The 14,685-nt window shown below is 40.7% G+C and overlaps 1 protein-coding gene across 1 annotated transcript in view; it reads left to right on the forward strand.

Moving 5' to 3' along the window:
- The first annotated feature begins 1,239 nt into the window (after positions 1-1,239).
- adgrv1 (adhesion G protein-coupled receptor V1) overlaps positions 1,240-14,685 on the forward strand; it is a 128,231-nt gene continuing 114,785 nt past the window's right edge. The window contains exon 1 of the mRNA XM_018759297.2: positions 1,240-1,707. The gene's annotated coding sequence lies outside the window, so the exon portion shown is untranslated. The remainder of the gene's footprint in view (positions 1,708-14,685) is intronic.

Here is a 14,685-nt window from a genome sequence, read left to right on the forward strand (position 1 = left end):
GAAACCTGGGCTAACCCAGGGAGAACATACAAACTGCTCACAGCATCAACACCAATGGTCCACAATATTATACCTTACCATGCCAGCTAAATCTGTGTAAATGTATTGTAGTGTATGTATGTATGTATGCATATACAGTATATATATTATACAGTACTGTGCAAAGTCTTAGACACTTAGATTTTTCACAGAAATATTTTTTAGACAGTTATTTAATGTCTTCTGCATTAGTGTCAATAGGAAAGAGCATAGTTTAGATTTCCAGGCATTCCTTTTGCAAAAAGAGTAATACAGTGTTTTGTACGTTGTATGTCATTAAGAAAGTACACACACAGACACGCGCACAGCGTCTCAAAACACTTATCCCAAGTCGAGTCGCGGCGAACCGGAGCCTAACTCAACCGACACAGGGCACAAGGCCGGAGGGGGAGGGGGAGGGGGACACACCCAGGACGGGACGCCAGTCCATCGCAAGGCACCCCAAGCAGGACTCGAACCCCAGACCCGCAGCACCAAGGAGGTTGTTGACAAGGGAAGGTTACTAAGCTTTGTAGGAAGTTTATTAATTAAGAGCATTATTTTTGGAAGCATTCTCACTTTACAGCTTTTTTTCCCCCCCAAGTGCCTAAAACTTTTGCACACAGTATATTGTATATATATTATAAATATTTATACACAGTACTTGCCTATTATATACTGACCTTTTTTCACTAAATATATCTAGTATATATATTTATGGGGGGGTGCGGTGGCGCAGTGGGTTGGACCACAGTCCTGCTGTCCGGTGGGTCTGGGGTTCAAGTCCCGCTTGGGGTGCCTTGCGACGGCCTGGCGTCCCGTCCTGGGTGTGTTCCCTCCCCCCTCTGGCCTTACGCTCCTGTGTTCCCGGGTAGGCTCCGGTTCCCCGTGACCCCGTATGGGACAAGCGGTTCTGAAAATGTGTGTGTGTGTGTGTATATATTTATGTGTCCTTTTTTCCATCAAAGTCTTTAGACCGTTTTTACTTTTTATTCGAATTTTACTTTTATCTGGCCGTATGAGCAAAGCGGACTTCTAATGTCGCGAGTGTTCTCGCACTTGATGAGTGTTACTTTACTGCGGGTTTACCGCATCTTACTTTGCTAAGAAGCCTGCGCTTCGTCCTGTTGCCGCTGGGTGGAGCTGCTGCTGCTCTCGGACCGGAGCGCGCGGGAGCGCGCTGCTGAAAGCGATTAGCGCTAAGAGAGCGGGTAGGGAGGGGGACCCGCTGTACAGTAGCCGGACAGTGACGCGGCGGCACGAGACGCGTCGCAGGTCCCGTTCTCGAGCGCGAGCGCACTCATTCGCGTGAGGTGGGCAGAAGAAGCTGGGTGAGCAGCGCCAGGCCGTGTTCCCCTCAGTCTCCGCACTATAATAGAGACTACAGGGAGCCCCGCTTGCGGGCATTGTATCCCAGCGCGTCCGCTCTGACGTGTTTTTTTTTTTTTTTTCTTTCCCAGCTTTTATTTTATATAAATATATATAGGTATAAACAGAGAAAAAAGTCTCTGAAAGCAGAGCGCACCACTACTAGGCGTGGGACCCGCGACGCGCCTGACAGGGATGTGTATGACAGAGAAGCGCGCGCTCTCCGCGGTTTATTGAAGAGACTGAAGCATCGATGGTTTCTTCTGCAGCCGCGATACCGCGTTAATTCAGACCGCGTTTGTGACCGGATTAAGGCGTCAGGTGAGTTTACCGTCGACGTCGTCGGTGTGGAACGGCTACGGGAGTGTGTGTCCCGCGGCAGGTGTGACGGATTCTAAACAAATAATTTTAAAAAATTGTTTCAATGAGTAACTCCCAAACTGTAGTAGAAATGATGTTAACTTGTTGTTGGGCTAAATCTTTCACTTATCATGCTGTGAACTGTGTGTGTGTGTGTCGAACTGTGACAAGTGTAAAGAATAATTTGTCTGAGTAGCGAGTTCCGAAGGATGCAGAATGCACGTTAGTGTGTTATTAGTGTGTTATTGACGCGAACATTTCGCTTAAATTACAGTTTAACACGCACGCGAATGCGTGTTTTAGGAAGAAAGGTGGCTGTTTGGTCGCGCGGCGGCGGGCGGCTCGCGCTGCGGCTGCGGACGCGCGCCACGGAGCGCGCGATTACCCGCCTTTTCACTGACTACAAATTTTCTTTTTTTTTTCCTTTTTTTTTCTTTTTTTTCCCACTTATTCTTCTTCTTCTTCTTCTTAATGCCAACTTTTCCTCGCAGTCGCTGGTAAATTTTTAAAAAAAAGACGAAGAAGGCCCAAATATTGATTCAGCGCAATGAGTGAAATGAATGACCGGGCTCCCCATTGACGAGGAGGACAAACGCTTCCATGGTTACTTTTGGATATTCGCCGTGGACACTTTGTGTCTTTGTGCGTTTGCTCCCTCCTGTCACGGAAATAAAACGCGAGTCGGTGGGGAACCGCCACACATGGTGTGTGAGAGATACTAGGGCCCAGCTTTAGAGAAAAGGGCTGTGTGTTGACCAACGGTGCGCTGGGAAGACATTCCTCATCTGGGTTCACACCAGTTGTGAGTTGACACGCACATCTTCAGAGGGACCTACACGTGAAGCACCAAGTACAACAACTTGGTGTTTAAGACAGTGGCCTCCTATTGTACTCTTAACTCTTCCCTTTACTTGGGAGACATTCTTTTTAGGGAGAGAGCACAAAACGCATTAAAGAGTACATTTTGCGTGCGAAGAAGGACATGATGATACTTTCAGTTCCAGGAAGTCCACATGTTTGGTGCTGAACTCATGTAGGCAATAACCAGTTGTGTGACTTGTCACTTTTAGCGGGATGAAACGTATTGGAACTCAAAAGATTCCTTAAAAATTAATGGGGAGACACGCTAAGCCTGCTTGGACACTTGGGATACTTATTTGCTGGAGTTAACATACCTGTTTCTAAGTTTAAGCAAGCCCAAATCTCAGCTGTGGTTCTTGTACAGGCACATTTCTTAATTATAAATATCTGAATAAAATACAGTATACAATAAAATGCTTACTCATAATCTCTACTAAAGAACATACATTTTAAACCATCTTGGACGAAGGCATCAGCAAAATAAATTGACCAGAATTAGAATTCCCCCCCCCCACACATAATAATAATAATAATAATAAAAAAAAAATCACACCTAAACAAGCACAATGACACATCCTCTTACAAGGATGCCACACTTTGTTATATACTTCAGCACAGTCTTTTATACGTGGTCATACTTTCATCCCTTTATTAATTTGCTTAGCAAGTTTTTTTTTGTCTTGTGCACTCTAACATAAGTGTACAGATTTTCCTTCTACATGCTTGTCTGCAGCTTCATTTTGTGTTTGCGTTACCTCTCATACTGTTTACATCTCTGCAATAAACGCCGAGCCTATTAGTGAAGTGTTAAAGTGTTTAGGATTTCCTCTATGGGGCAGAACTCAGAATGATGTCAGAGTCATAAACAGACCACACAATGAAAGTATGATGAAAGACTGACAGGTGCTGGTGCCCACAAAGAGGGGTACAGGAATATAGTGGTGACAATTGGTGCTTAACATATACAACAAGAAGTTACCATACTCTTGATACTATAGGGTTGTAAACATAATGTGGGAAGTATACACATCTGACTTTAATTTCTGAGGTGTAGCTTGTAATTAAGTAAATACTCCAGTGTGGCATAAGGAGTTTCTCAGTAGTCCCTAATTTTTCCTCCCACTCCTGTCCTTTGGATTTGCCAAATCCCAAGGCTGCATCCCTCTTTTGTGCTTTATTAAATAGCGTCTGCAGAGTGTGCATCCAAGAATTCTGCAGTAGCAGCTGCTGCACGCACATGTTAAATTCACTGATTTAATTATATTTTAAAGGGCCTTGTTAGAATTGAGGCTTTGTTCATTTTCCTCGCTTTTTTGAAGATGCGTACCTCAAAAGTGAGCCACACTCTGACTGCTAAGCAACTTACTTTTTGTACATGGTCACAGTAAAATAAAGCTGGACTTAAACACTGGAGAATTCCTCTTATTCACATTGTTGGCAGGGCTGCGTTAAGAGTGTTTAAATAAAGTTCCGTATTGCGCTGATGCTCTGCTCCCGCAATTCCCAGGTCTAGTCTTCAGTTCTCACTGGGAGATGCTTCTCAGTGTCTTGGAACTAGAATCCTGCATTCTTTGAGTTTGTGAAAGGCAGACACTGAAGGTGCTGAAGTGCCTTTTTATGACAGATACGTGTGTGGGCTCCAGAGTTTTTTATTGCAGTAGAAACTGCTTTTGTTTTAATGTCTTTTATAACCTGGTCAAAACCGTCTGTCTAATCTTCACATTTAAATATATGTAATCGAAAGTAACACTATTGTTCACTTTCCAAACTGTGCTTTATAGATACACTATTTAGATCTGTTTATTCTACATGAATATTTAAAAATAAACAGGAAAATTAATTTTTGGTGGTATGCTATTCTCTCTCTTTCCTTTAGAATTTAGATTTGTTGGTATTGTTAAGATCAACTTTTTCATTAAATTTTACATGAAAAAGTGAACATAAACAATAAAATACTGGAAATCAACAACAAGTACACCTCCAGATCTTACTATATTTCAGTATAGAGGGAACTTGTGTGAACTGGTGGGAAAGTGACATCTAGTGCAAAGTCCTTATTCAGATTAGTTCCAGTCTAGATTATGTTTCCACACCTTTAGACTGTAAATAGCAGGGTTCCAGTGCCTAACTCCTTTCCCACCGCTAAGGGGCTGCATCAAAAACAAAGAACTCATGTATGTAACAGAATGCAGAATATGATGTGATTCAGCAAGTGGTCGTGTGCAAGCATAAAAACACTGCAAACACTTTCTCTTGTTTTTAACATTGAAAGTTTATGGGCAAGAATACTTTAACTTTTGTTTCCTTTTAAGTGGAATGTTTTTTCATCTTTGCTTGCTTTTAAGGGTTAGCGAAACGACACTGTGTATTATTGTAACATGTATGTTTAATGGGACACACACACACACACACACTTTCTGAACCGCCTGTCCCATACGGGGTTGCAGGGAACCGGAGCCTACCCGGCAACACAGGGCATAAGACCGGAGGGGGAGGGGACACACCCAGGATGGGATGCCAGTCCGTCGTAAGGCACCCCAAGCAGGACTCGAACCCCAGACCCACCGGAGCGCAGGACTGTGGTCCAACCCACTGCGCCACCGCACCCCCTTAAAGGGACACATATCAGTTAAAAAAAATAGAATTTGTTCAACCACATTAGAAAAAGAAACAATGAGCTATCTAAACCAGAAAGCAGTATGTACTGACTGAATTTGGGTTTTTGTCACGTACAGCTGGGTGCAGAAAAACAAGACTCAACAGTAGCATTAGTACAAACGTTAGAAAGCTGTGGAAGCTGTTGGAAGCTGTGGTCATACAGTATGTGGAGTCTTAGAGGGGAACTGCAATCCTGTAGGAGAATGGAATAATCTCTCTTAAAAGTTACAGATGTTAGATGGACATTTTCAAATATCAGTTAGAAACATGCCACCGTTGTGTGAGGAGTAGAGTAATACTTAGTAATGTCTTACATTTGCAATTATTCATTTAGCAGACATTTTTCACCAGAGCAACGTACATCTCATAGAATATACAATGTGTGTATTCCATTAGAAGAAAGAGACACTTAGATGCAGATGTGGGATTCCTAAGTACAGCTAGTTTGTTTCTTTCTACCATATGAACCAAAATACAGTTGTTACAATTTTTAAGACCTGTGCAGGATTCTTAGTTAGGGTAACCCCTAACTGTGAAATAAATCATCCAATGGCATTACTTATTTTAATGAAAAAGTCTGTTTTTCTGTAAAATATTCACATATTGCCATATTAAGTGGTAAGTGCACAATGAAGTATAAATAAATAAGCAGTTACTTGTCAGTCAGTGGCTGCTTAGTCATAGTTTGTGGTTAGTTAACTGCATGGTGTCTAATTTCTCAATTTGCAAATGCAATTGTAAAGGAAGATAAGGAGAAAAGGGGAAGACACACTGTAAATTAATCCATGTTAATATAACTGACTTGAAATTCAAAATCAGTTCTGGCATTGCATAACCTCATCTCTTGCCATTTTTTTAGCAAAAGAAATACATTTATTATTGCAACCACATCCAGCCTCAGCTGGCTTTTGCTTTTTGTAAACATTTTCTGCTTCATTAGTCTTTTCTTTGTTGGTCTCTTTTTGTTTTGTGTCGCATTTCAATTTCTCAGCATTTTCCATTTTCATAGATGCTGATGTATACATTCTTTTTATTGTATTATAGTAGACATTTACTTTGGAAAACAAAATTTGGGAAATGGTGGGACGGTCCCTGCACTCTTGACATTTCCAGCAGTCCTGAGGTCTTTCTTTTTGCCTTATGCTTTGCTTTAAATGTTATGTGACATTTGCTGAGAAGATGCCAAGCCTGAGTGTTGGTGGTCTGTATTTCACTGATACAAACTTCCTGCAGGCACCCACACACACAACATGAAGAACGTGGAAAAGCTTTTCTTCATACTTTTCCCATGGGCACTGAACTTGACCCTTGACCTCAATTAGGTTCTCTGCATCCACTTCACTTACTGCAACTTCAGTTCCACAACCAAAGCTCATCTTGCGTGAAGATTTTGAACATGTGGAATATAATACAATATTACAATTTTGAGAAAAATGTAAAAGTATTGGACATGCGTAGTTCTGGAGGGGCTCATTGAAACAAAATTACAAATATACCAATCCTGCTTTCAGCTGCTAATCATCATACTTGCTTTGGTGAAGTTTGAGTTACATGTTGTGCAGTTAGCAACCCTGTAGGGTTATAAATTGGTGATCATATAGTGTGTTATAGATGGTTTGAACTTGTACAAATGCCACCGGTTCTGTCCCCCATCCATTCTGTAGTGTATGGTGTCTGATTTTTTTTTTTTTTTTAATAAGTCCATGCAGAAATTGAATTTGAGAGAACAGCTTACTTCCCAGATTGCAGGGTCCCCTTCCCCCATTAGTCACCTCTGATCAGTGTCTTTGTCAGCTGCTGTGGATACAGGATGTGTGAAAAGGCTGCTCGCTATGCAGTATGGATGCACAGCACACCCACTTACTTTGTTTTTCTTTTGCCTCTTCTTGTCACTTTTTCTGCTTCTGCTAGAAAAGTCACTCAGTCCTCTTCTGTCTTGCATTTTTGAACACCACTTTTGTGTGTTTAGAACTGCACATCTTCAGGTGGATGTCTTGATAAAACAATACAGTACTAGAATGTATATTTGTTAAGCATTTGATGGATTTTTTTCAAAGGCTAGTTTGCCACATCCTCTATGACTGCATGTTGCTGTCAAATAAGGTTGCTAAATAAGGTATTTTCAAACTTACCATTACTGCCAATGTTTTTAGACAAATGTTACAGTTTCTAGAGCACATTTTAGAACTAGGTCAAAGCTGATTAAAACTGGAGTTGTGGATGCTCTTTAAAATATATGTATAGAGATACTTTGTAAATAAAAGTGATTGAAGTAGTTGCATTTGCACAAATATCAGGATAAGAATAACAATTTTGTACATTTTTATGATTCTTCAGCAGCTGCTTTTAGTTACTTGAATGTGACGATTTGACTAATATGTTTTCTGAATATAATATTTCTTCAGTCTTATGTGTTTGTGGAGGGGGTGAGACTTGGGGGATGTTGTTGATCGGCACACAGCGGTTACATCTTGTACCTGACCATTAAGAAGCTGTCAGATTAAATATCTCCTCATTAACTGCCACATCCTGTATTCAACAATGAAGATCGAGCAGCAAAGCTCATCATTGTTTTCAAAGCTTTGCATGATTCCCTATGCCAGTCCTGGAAAAGTGAGTGACTAAACTGAGACATTGCCATGGTAATAATGTCTTAGACTGAAAATTGGTCTGAGATTTTATGATAGTATGCTTTTCATTAAGAAGTGAAAATATTACGAAATCACTGCAAGTGGTCTGTGCTACTCAAGGGTTTAGTGCTGTTTCACAGTGCTTTTGAAAGATTAACAAGAAGTGTCCGTTGATATATGTATTAGAATATGTAAGACAATACAAATGCTGTCCAGCGACATTAAGGGACTTGGTCATTTCTGTCATTGAATTGCTGCTGCTGTACTTGATCAGGGACTTAACGTTATCCTCAATCCGGCCATCTGTTCCCAGTCTGCCAAAAACGAAACCGATTGGAGAGGTTCAGAAAAGAAATTCCCACATTTCTTTTAGCAAATGTTAAAGGGGAGAAAAGAACTATCTGTCTGAATGGGGTTTTGATTCAGTTGGGTGGGAGGGTGAGTTCTGCATGAAAAGGGAGTGAGGATGGAGGAAAAGAAAAGGGAGAGAAAAACAATGTTGAGGGAAAGAGAAAAGAATAGAAGCCCACAAAACTTCTTGTTGGTCTGAGAATCACAAGAACCCCTTGTCTCTGCCTTTTTTTGAAAGGCAATTAGCATTTCAACCAAGTCGAATTGGTTACATGCAATGAAGTAATAAGGTTTATAATTTGCTTTTCTGGACCCTGCACTGTGGAGAGCTTGTCCTTGTATAATCCCTTGAAAGTACATTTCTCTCTAGCTCAACCATTGTTGCAAAACTGGCTAATCAGTCAGCAGAGCGTTCTGGCCTCGAGTGCCTGCGCTGTCTGAAACTCAATGGGCCACTTTTTGTTGATGTTTTTAACCAACTCTAAATAAAGAAAGCTGCATTTATGTTATATTGATACAAGGTGCCATTGCTGCAAGTTTAAAAGCAACAGGTGACAGGCTCAGGGTAGCCGTAACCAGTGTCACCGTTACGTGTAATGAGTCCACGTATAAAGTTTTCACGGGCTGGTTAAACCCAAAATATTCCATTGGAGGAGGATTTCTCATTCCCAGTGTTTTTTGTTCAAAATTTCTGTTGCCTTTCATCATTTTCAATTACGAGCTTTTATTTCAGTAGCTCTTAAAATGTGAGCCTGAAATGGCAATTACTTTACTGACCATTAGGCATAGGCTTACACTATAATTTTTTTTTGCTACATTTCAGTAATTTGATACATTCAACATATATTATCTTATTAATATACCTGTTGATCTAAAAATGTGCTAGAAACAGTCATGGGCATGTGGTAATTATGGGGCTTTGCTTCACTATAAATGGCATCTTCCTGCAGTTTTAATGGTGGCTTTCCCCAAGTCAAGCAGTATAACAGCAAAGCAATTGCTGGTGTTCTACAACATAAAGATAGATGTGGCCTCAGAGGTCTATTTAAGCTCAGCTTTCATTTTCTAATTTGCTTGAGAAAAACAGGCAAACCAAATATGTTCAGTTTTGTGAAAAAGTAGCAGAATTCCATTTACAGGAAGTGTGTATTGCTTCTGTTTAGGTGGCCCTGTGACTGTGTTATTAGTGGTTCCACAAAATCTTGAAATAGTTCTATCATTTGAAAGCACTGAGGCCGTACGGTCAGTTCAGGCACTGTGGATATTCTGCACTTTGTAGTGAATCACCACCAGATTGGAACTGACAAGGATGGATATGTACTGTTGTGTCTCTGTTGTGCTTTATAGCAAACTGAAATGAATGACTCCATCTGGTCAGCAATAACAGTGTCAGAAGAAGGGCATGTTGTCTGCAAAAGACTGTTGCACTGAAGTGTTTGTGCTGCCTTCTCTGTGGGTGATGTACTGTGGTTGTGAAAGCCAGACAGAAAATGTCATGTTCCATGTGGTTCTGGAGAATAACAAGTTTAACTCAACGTTTGAATACATGCCATGTTCTAAATCTATATCAGCTGTAGAGTAAAAAAATAAAAACATTAAAATTCTGGGCATACATTCAAATGAATTTACTTAAGGGGGGGGAAATGCTCCTGTTTCAAACACTTCAGCAAGGTTTAGGCCTGGATTTTGTTTCCATTCAAATTTCTCAGTATACGACTTACAGCATTTCTCAGTGTTTGCTATCTTTATGTGGTCAACAAATATGAGCCTCAGTGCCCACATAATCATACATTACTCACAGATAAACACATACAGGGAGATGCTTGGTTCTTCAACAGGCTGTGATATGTAATGTACTGACTCTTAGTGTGTCAAATCTGACTCCATAAGACTGGCCCAATATGTATGAATAATTAAAGTTCACAGCCGCTTTATTGTATAGCTTGTAATTGAGAAATCTGTGTCAACGCAGATGACAATTTCATCTCATTTTTGGACTGATTACTCTAATTCAACACTTTGCAAGCTCTTATTTAAAACACAGAAAATCATAGAGGAACAGGAAACATAAATCAACATTGATTACATTAATGCTTTTTCAGTTTAGTAATCTAAAACATTAAATATATGATTATATTATCCATTACCATCATCTTCTTTTTATGTTACTGGAGATGCCCTTTTGACCATTTTAACACACAAATTTATTTTTATTCAAAAATGGACAACAGAATTTTTTCTTGGCTACTTCTCTGCTTTCCCTTAAATGTTCAGAACAATAGCTTTATTTTAATCCATTTCATTTATCAATGAAAGAATTCAGTAAGATTTTAGCAGGATTTCAGTAAGAGAGCTTGTGAGAAGTTATTTTAGAAGACAGACACTGAAGATGACCCAGAGACCCATTACTCAGTTTTATTCAGTGTCCTCATCTGTGATCTGCATTGGTGCACATTACTTTGCCTCTGCAGACACACAGGCCTTTCCCACTCACTATGAATTCCTGCACTGTGAATAATTCATGCCAAGATTATGAAGCTACTTCATTCCTAGCAAGAGTAACTTTAGAGCTTCTGGTGACCCATAGTTCAGGCAGGAAACCGTACACTTTGTCACACTGACTTGCAAAGGATCCAGTGTAATTGTCTAAGTCTCAGTTACTTGGAGCAGCGCTGTTGTGTGAGCGTGTTGCCAAGTCATGGATAGGGTGACAAGGTCAAGACAGCGGTGGTCTTCGTCACTATGTGGTGGCCAGTGACGGCCTTCATAAACATGCATTTGAGTAGAAAAAAATTGTCTGCAAAATCAAAGACGAATAATGCAAAAGTTGTTAAGATGCACGTTGAAAGCTGTGATCTTTTTCATCATTTTAAAGGTTATTGATATTAGTTCAGAATGGGGTGGAAAGATTAATTTTATAATTCTTTTATAATTCCCTTAAAATGTCATTGAATTTTTTTTTTCTTTCTGTAGTAACAGTACAATTGATTGGCACTGTAAAGGTGCACATTGAAAAAATTGTCTGGCCCCTCAGTATGAAGTGATATGTTTTGGTCTTACACTATTTTTTTGCCCTCTTGTTAGAGTGAGCTTGGTATGCCCTAATAAAAATTGAACAGTGCCCAACCTGACCTCAGTTTTCCTGGCAAGCATCTAAGTCACCTTTGTAAGACACACGTGGTTCCGAAGTGTTGTCACCTGAAATGTCTGATTTGGGGAAGTGCCAGCGTATCACAAGTCCTTTGGCTCATTACCAGGTGCAGGGTTTTAAACAGGTGCCTGCTGTACTTTTGCTCTTCTTATAGACTGAATCAAGGGATACTGCTTGCTGCTGAAACACATAAATATATCCTAATGGAGACATCTTTCCTGTTCCCTTCCCCTTAAAAAAGGATAAAGTCTTGGAAGTTTGTAATCTGCACTCCAAACCCTTAAAGTCTCAAATTGTTCCTCAACAAGACACATTTGCCTCTTATTTGGACATTATTGAAGGATTAGTTTCTACCAGTAAAGGTCACATTTTCTGGATATAAAAATCACTCTGTGTAAGGGTCATTAGCTAGGCTGTGAACCGTCTGAGCATACCACAGAACTATGAGATTAACTGATCCAAATACGCAAGTCAGGAAAAGGGTACATAAAATATCTAAGTTCTAAAATTCAAAGCACACGTGGCATAAACTTAACAGTGCTCATGCGTCAAAAAACACCATCCCTACAATGAGGTATGGTGGTGGCAGCATAATGCTTTGGGGTTATTTTTCACCTGCAGGAACTGGGAATCTTGTTAAAATTGATGGAAAAGTGGATGGAACTAAATACAGGGAAATACTGGAATAGATACTCTTCTAGTCAGCTCAAAAACTGACGCTTGGGAGAAGGTTCACCTTCCAGCAAGACAACGATCCCAAGCACAAGGCCATGGCAACACTGGTGTCACTCAAAAACAAAGTGAATGTCCTACAATGGCATTGTCAAAGTCCTAATCTCAACCCCATTGAGAATCTGTGACACTTTTTGAAAATTGCAGTCCAGAAGCGCCATCCAACCAACCTGAATCTGCCGGGAAGAATGGAACAAAATCACTCCTGAGCAGTGGGCAAAGCTGGTTCAGGCTTACCCCGAAAGACTTAAAGCTGTTATTGAAGCAAAAGGAGAGACTACTAAATATTAATGTGTAGGAGCTGAATGTCTTTCCAGGCATAATTTTCCAGTTTCTATTCTTTATTCTTAATCCTTTTACAAATTATTTACTTTGGATTAGAAAATAAACTGTTGCAAGACAGGTTTGCAATAAAATACTTATTGGAAGAATAAGCGTATTATCTTTTGAAATCTAGAAAATGGTGCTAGGTTTCAAGGAGTTTGAATATGTTTTCTAGGCACTGTATATTTGACACATTGCTCAAAAGTGCTCCAGTGGATCCAAGTAATTAGTTGTATATTTTTTAAAAAAAAATCATCCCTGCTGGTCAGGTTGTGGACCTTCCATTGCCTCAGGCGATTACAAGCTGTCGCTGGCACAGAAACAGTAATGTATTGATGGAACAAATATCCCGTGGTGTATTATTCGGCAAAGCCTGGTGTCCAACTGCTCTTGTGCTTATCAAAGTCAGAAACTGTAGCCAAAGCCTTCATGCTGTTTTGTTTTCTGACAGACAGCTTATGCGTCTTCTGGGTCCAGATCTGAGCCTTGGTAGTAGAAAGCACTTCCAAACAAAGGCTCCTCATAAATAAGCTGATGCAATGCACCGTCCCTTTACTGTTGAATCTCTGAAGCGAATGACAAGATTTTTGGTAGGTTCCACCCCCCACACCCAATGTTTTTTGAGAAAACTTTTCTTCCATCGCGAGCATCCATCCATCATTAGCAACCGCTTATCCCGAGCAGGGTCACGGTGAGCCAGAGCCTTACCCAGCAACACAGGGCACAAGGCTAAAGGGTGAGGGGACACACCTCAGACAGGGTACTAGTCTGCTGCAAGGCATCCCAAGCAGCGCTCAAACCCCAGACCTGCCATGCAGCAGGGACCAGCTGACCCCGGTGCACCACCATGCCTCCCTTCCCTTTGTAAGCAGCTTGAGTAAATTCTGAATTGCCTGATAGCACTTTCAACCATTCCTTTTTGCTTGTGACTGTGGAGGGAAAAAGTTAGATTCTGAACAACAAACATATTTATGTTTTTTTTTTTGGAGTGTTCTTAATTTAAGAGGGGGTGCGGTGGCGCAGTGGGTTGGACCACAGTCCTGCTCTCCGGTGGGTCTGGGGTTCGAGTCCCGCTTGGGGTGCCTTGCGACGGACTGGCGTCCCGTCCTGGGTGTGTTCCCTCCCCCTCTGGCCTTACGCCCCTGTGTTCCCGGGTAGGCTCCGGTTCCCCGTGACCCCGTATGGGACGAGCGGTTCTGAAGATGTGTGTGTGTGTGTGTGTGTTCTTAATTTATAGAAGAAACATTTTCACAACTGGAGAAAACGTATTAAGAATAAACAAGTTGTGGTGCAGTCTTTTGTTACATAACAAAATGTGACGTGAACCCATTAAAAAATTTTATCTTGCATTCTGCTTTTAAGAATACTGATAATATAAGTGTACTTAGAATGACTTGTGTTTTGTCGCAGAAAATTAGAACCATGCAGTTGCTCAAGTGCAGGTGTGTTTATTTTAGGTGACACATTTTCATCTTAGAGCCTTTTTTCTATAAGAATCAATGCTAATTTGACTCTTTCACTAAGGCAATTTGCCTAATGGGGTTATTTCTTGGAACAAATTTAACCTGTTATGTAAGGGAAGGATGTAAATTAGAGTTTCATTGTCATTCAAGCACCAGCCACTTTACAGTTCACCATATGTAATAGGATGTGTTTTTCCTCACTTTTTCCTGACAAGTCTAGGGAAACATTTTAGTATGCCCATGAGCATAGCTCAGAAAAGTAATTTTAAAGTACACTTGACACCCAACTGTTATAATAAATAAAGGACTTGAGTAAGATCACAAATATAGGTTGGAAAGCTCAGACAGGTGCCATGCTTCTGGCCACATGTTGTGTACCTGAAAAGCTTTTTTCCCCCACTGGTCTTTTTGCAGTGTGACACTTTTATCCTCCCCTGTCCAGTTCTTGTAGGGTCTCAGTGATACCACCCTTGTAGTCCCCTGGAAAGCATTCCTGCACATGACCAACTGTGCAGCACTTCCCTGAACAAATGCCCTGCAAGGGCTGAAGAACGAAGTCGGGGAAATGGTCACACACTGGCCAAATTAGCTGAGCATAACCCCAGTAGATCAGGCTTCTATGTGAAGAGAGTGCGGCTAAAAGACCTATAGACCTCAGTGAGAACTTGAGTTCTTTGTACAAGAATAGAATGTGAAAGGAGCTCTGAATTTCATTTCTCTTTAAAGAACACCAGTTTCACCAGGAAAACAGTGGCATGAATTTTCTCTA

Source organism: Scleropages formosus, chromosome 17, assembly GCF_900964775.1.
Source record: "Scleropages formosus chromosome 17, fSclFor1.1, whole genome shotgun sequence".
Classification (NCBI taxonomy): Eukaryota; Metazoa; Chordata; class Actinopteri; order Osteoglossiformes; family Osteoglossidae; genus Scleropages; species Scleropages formosus.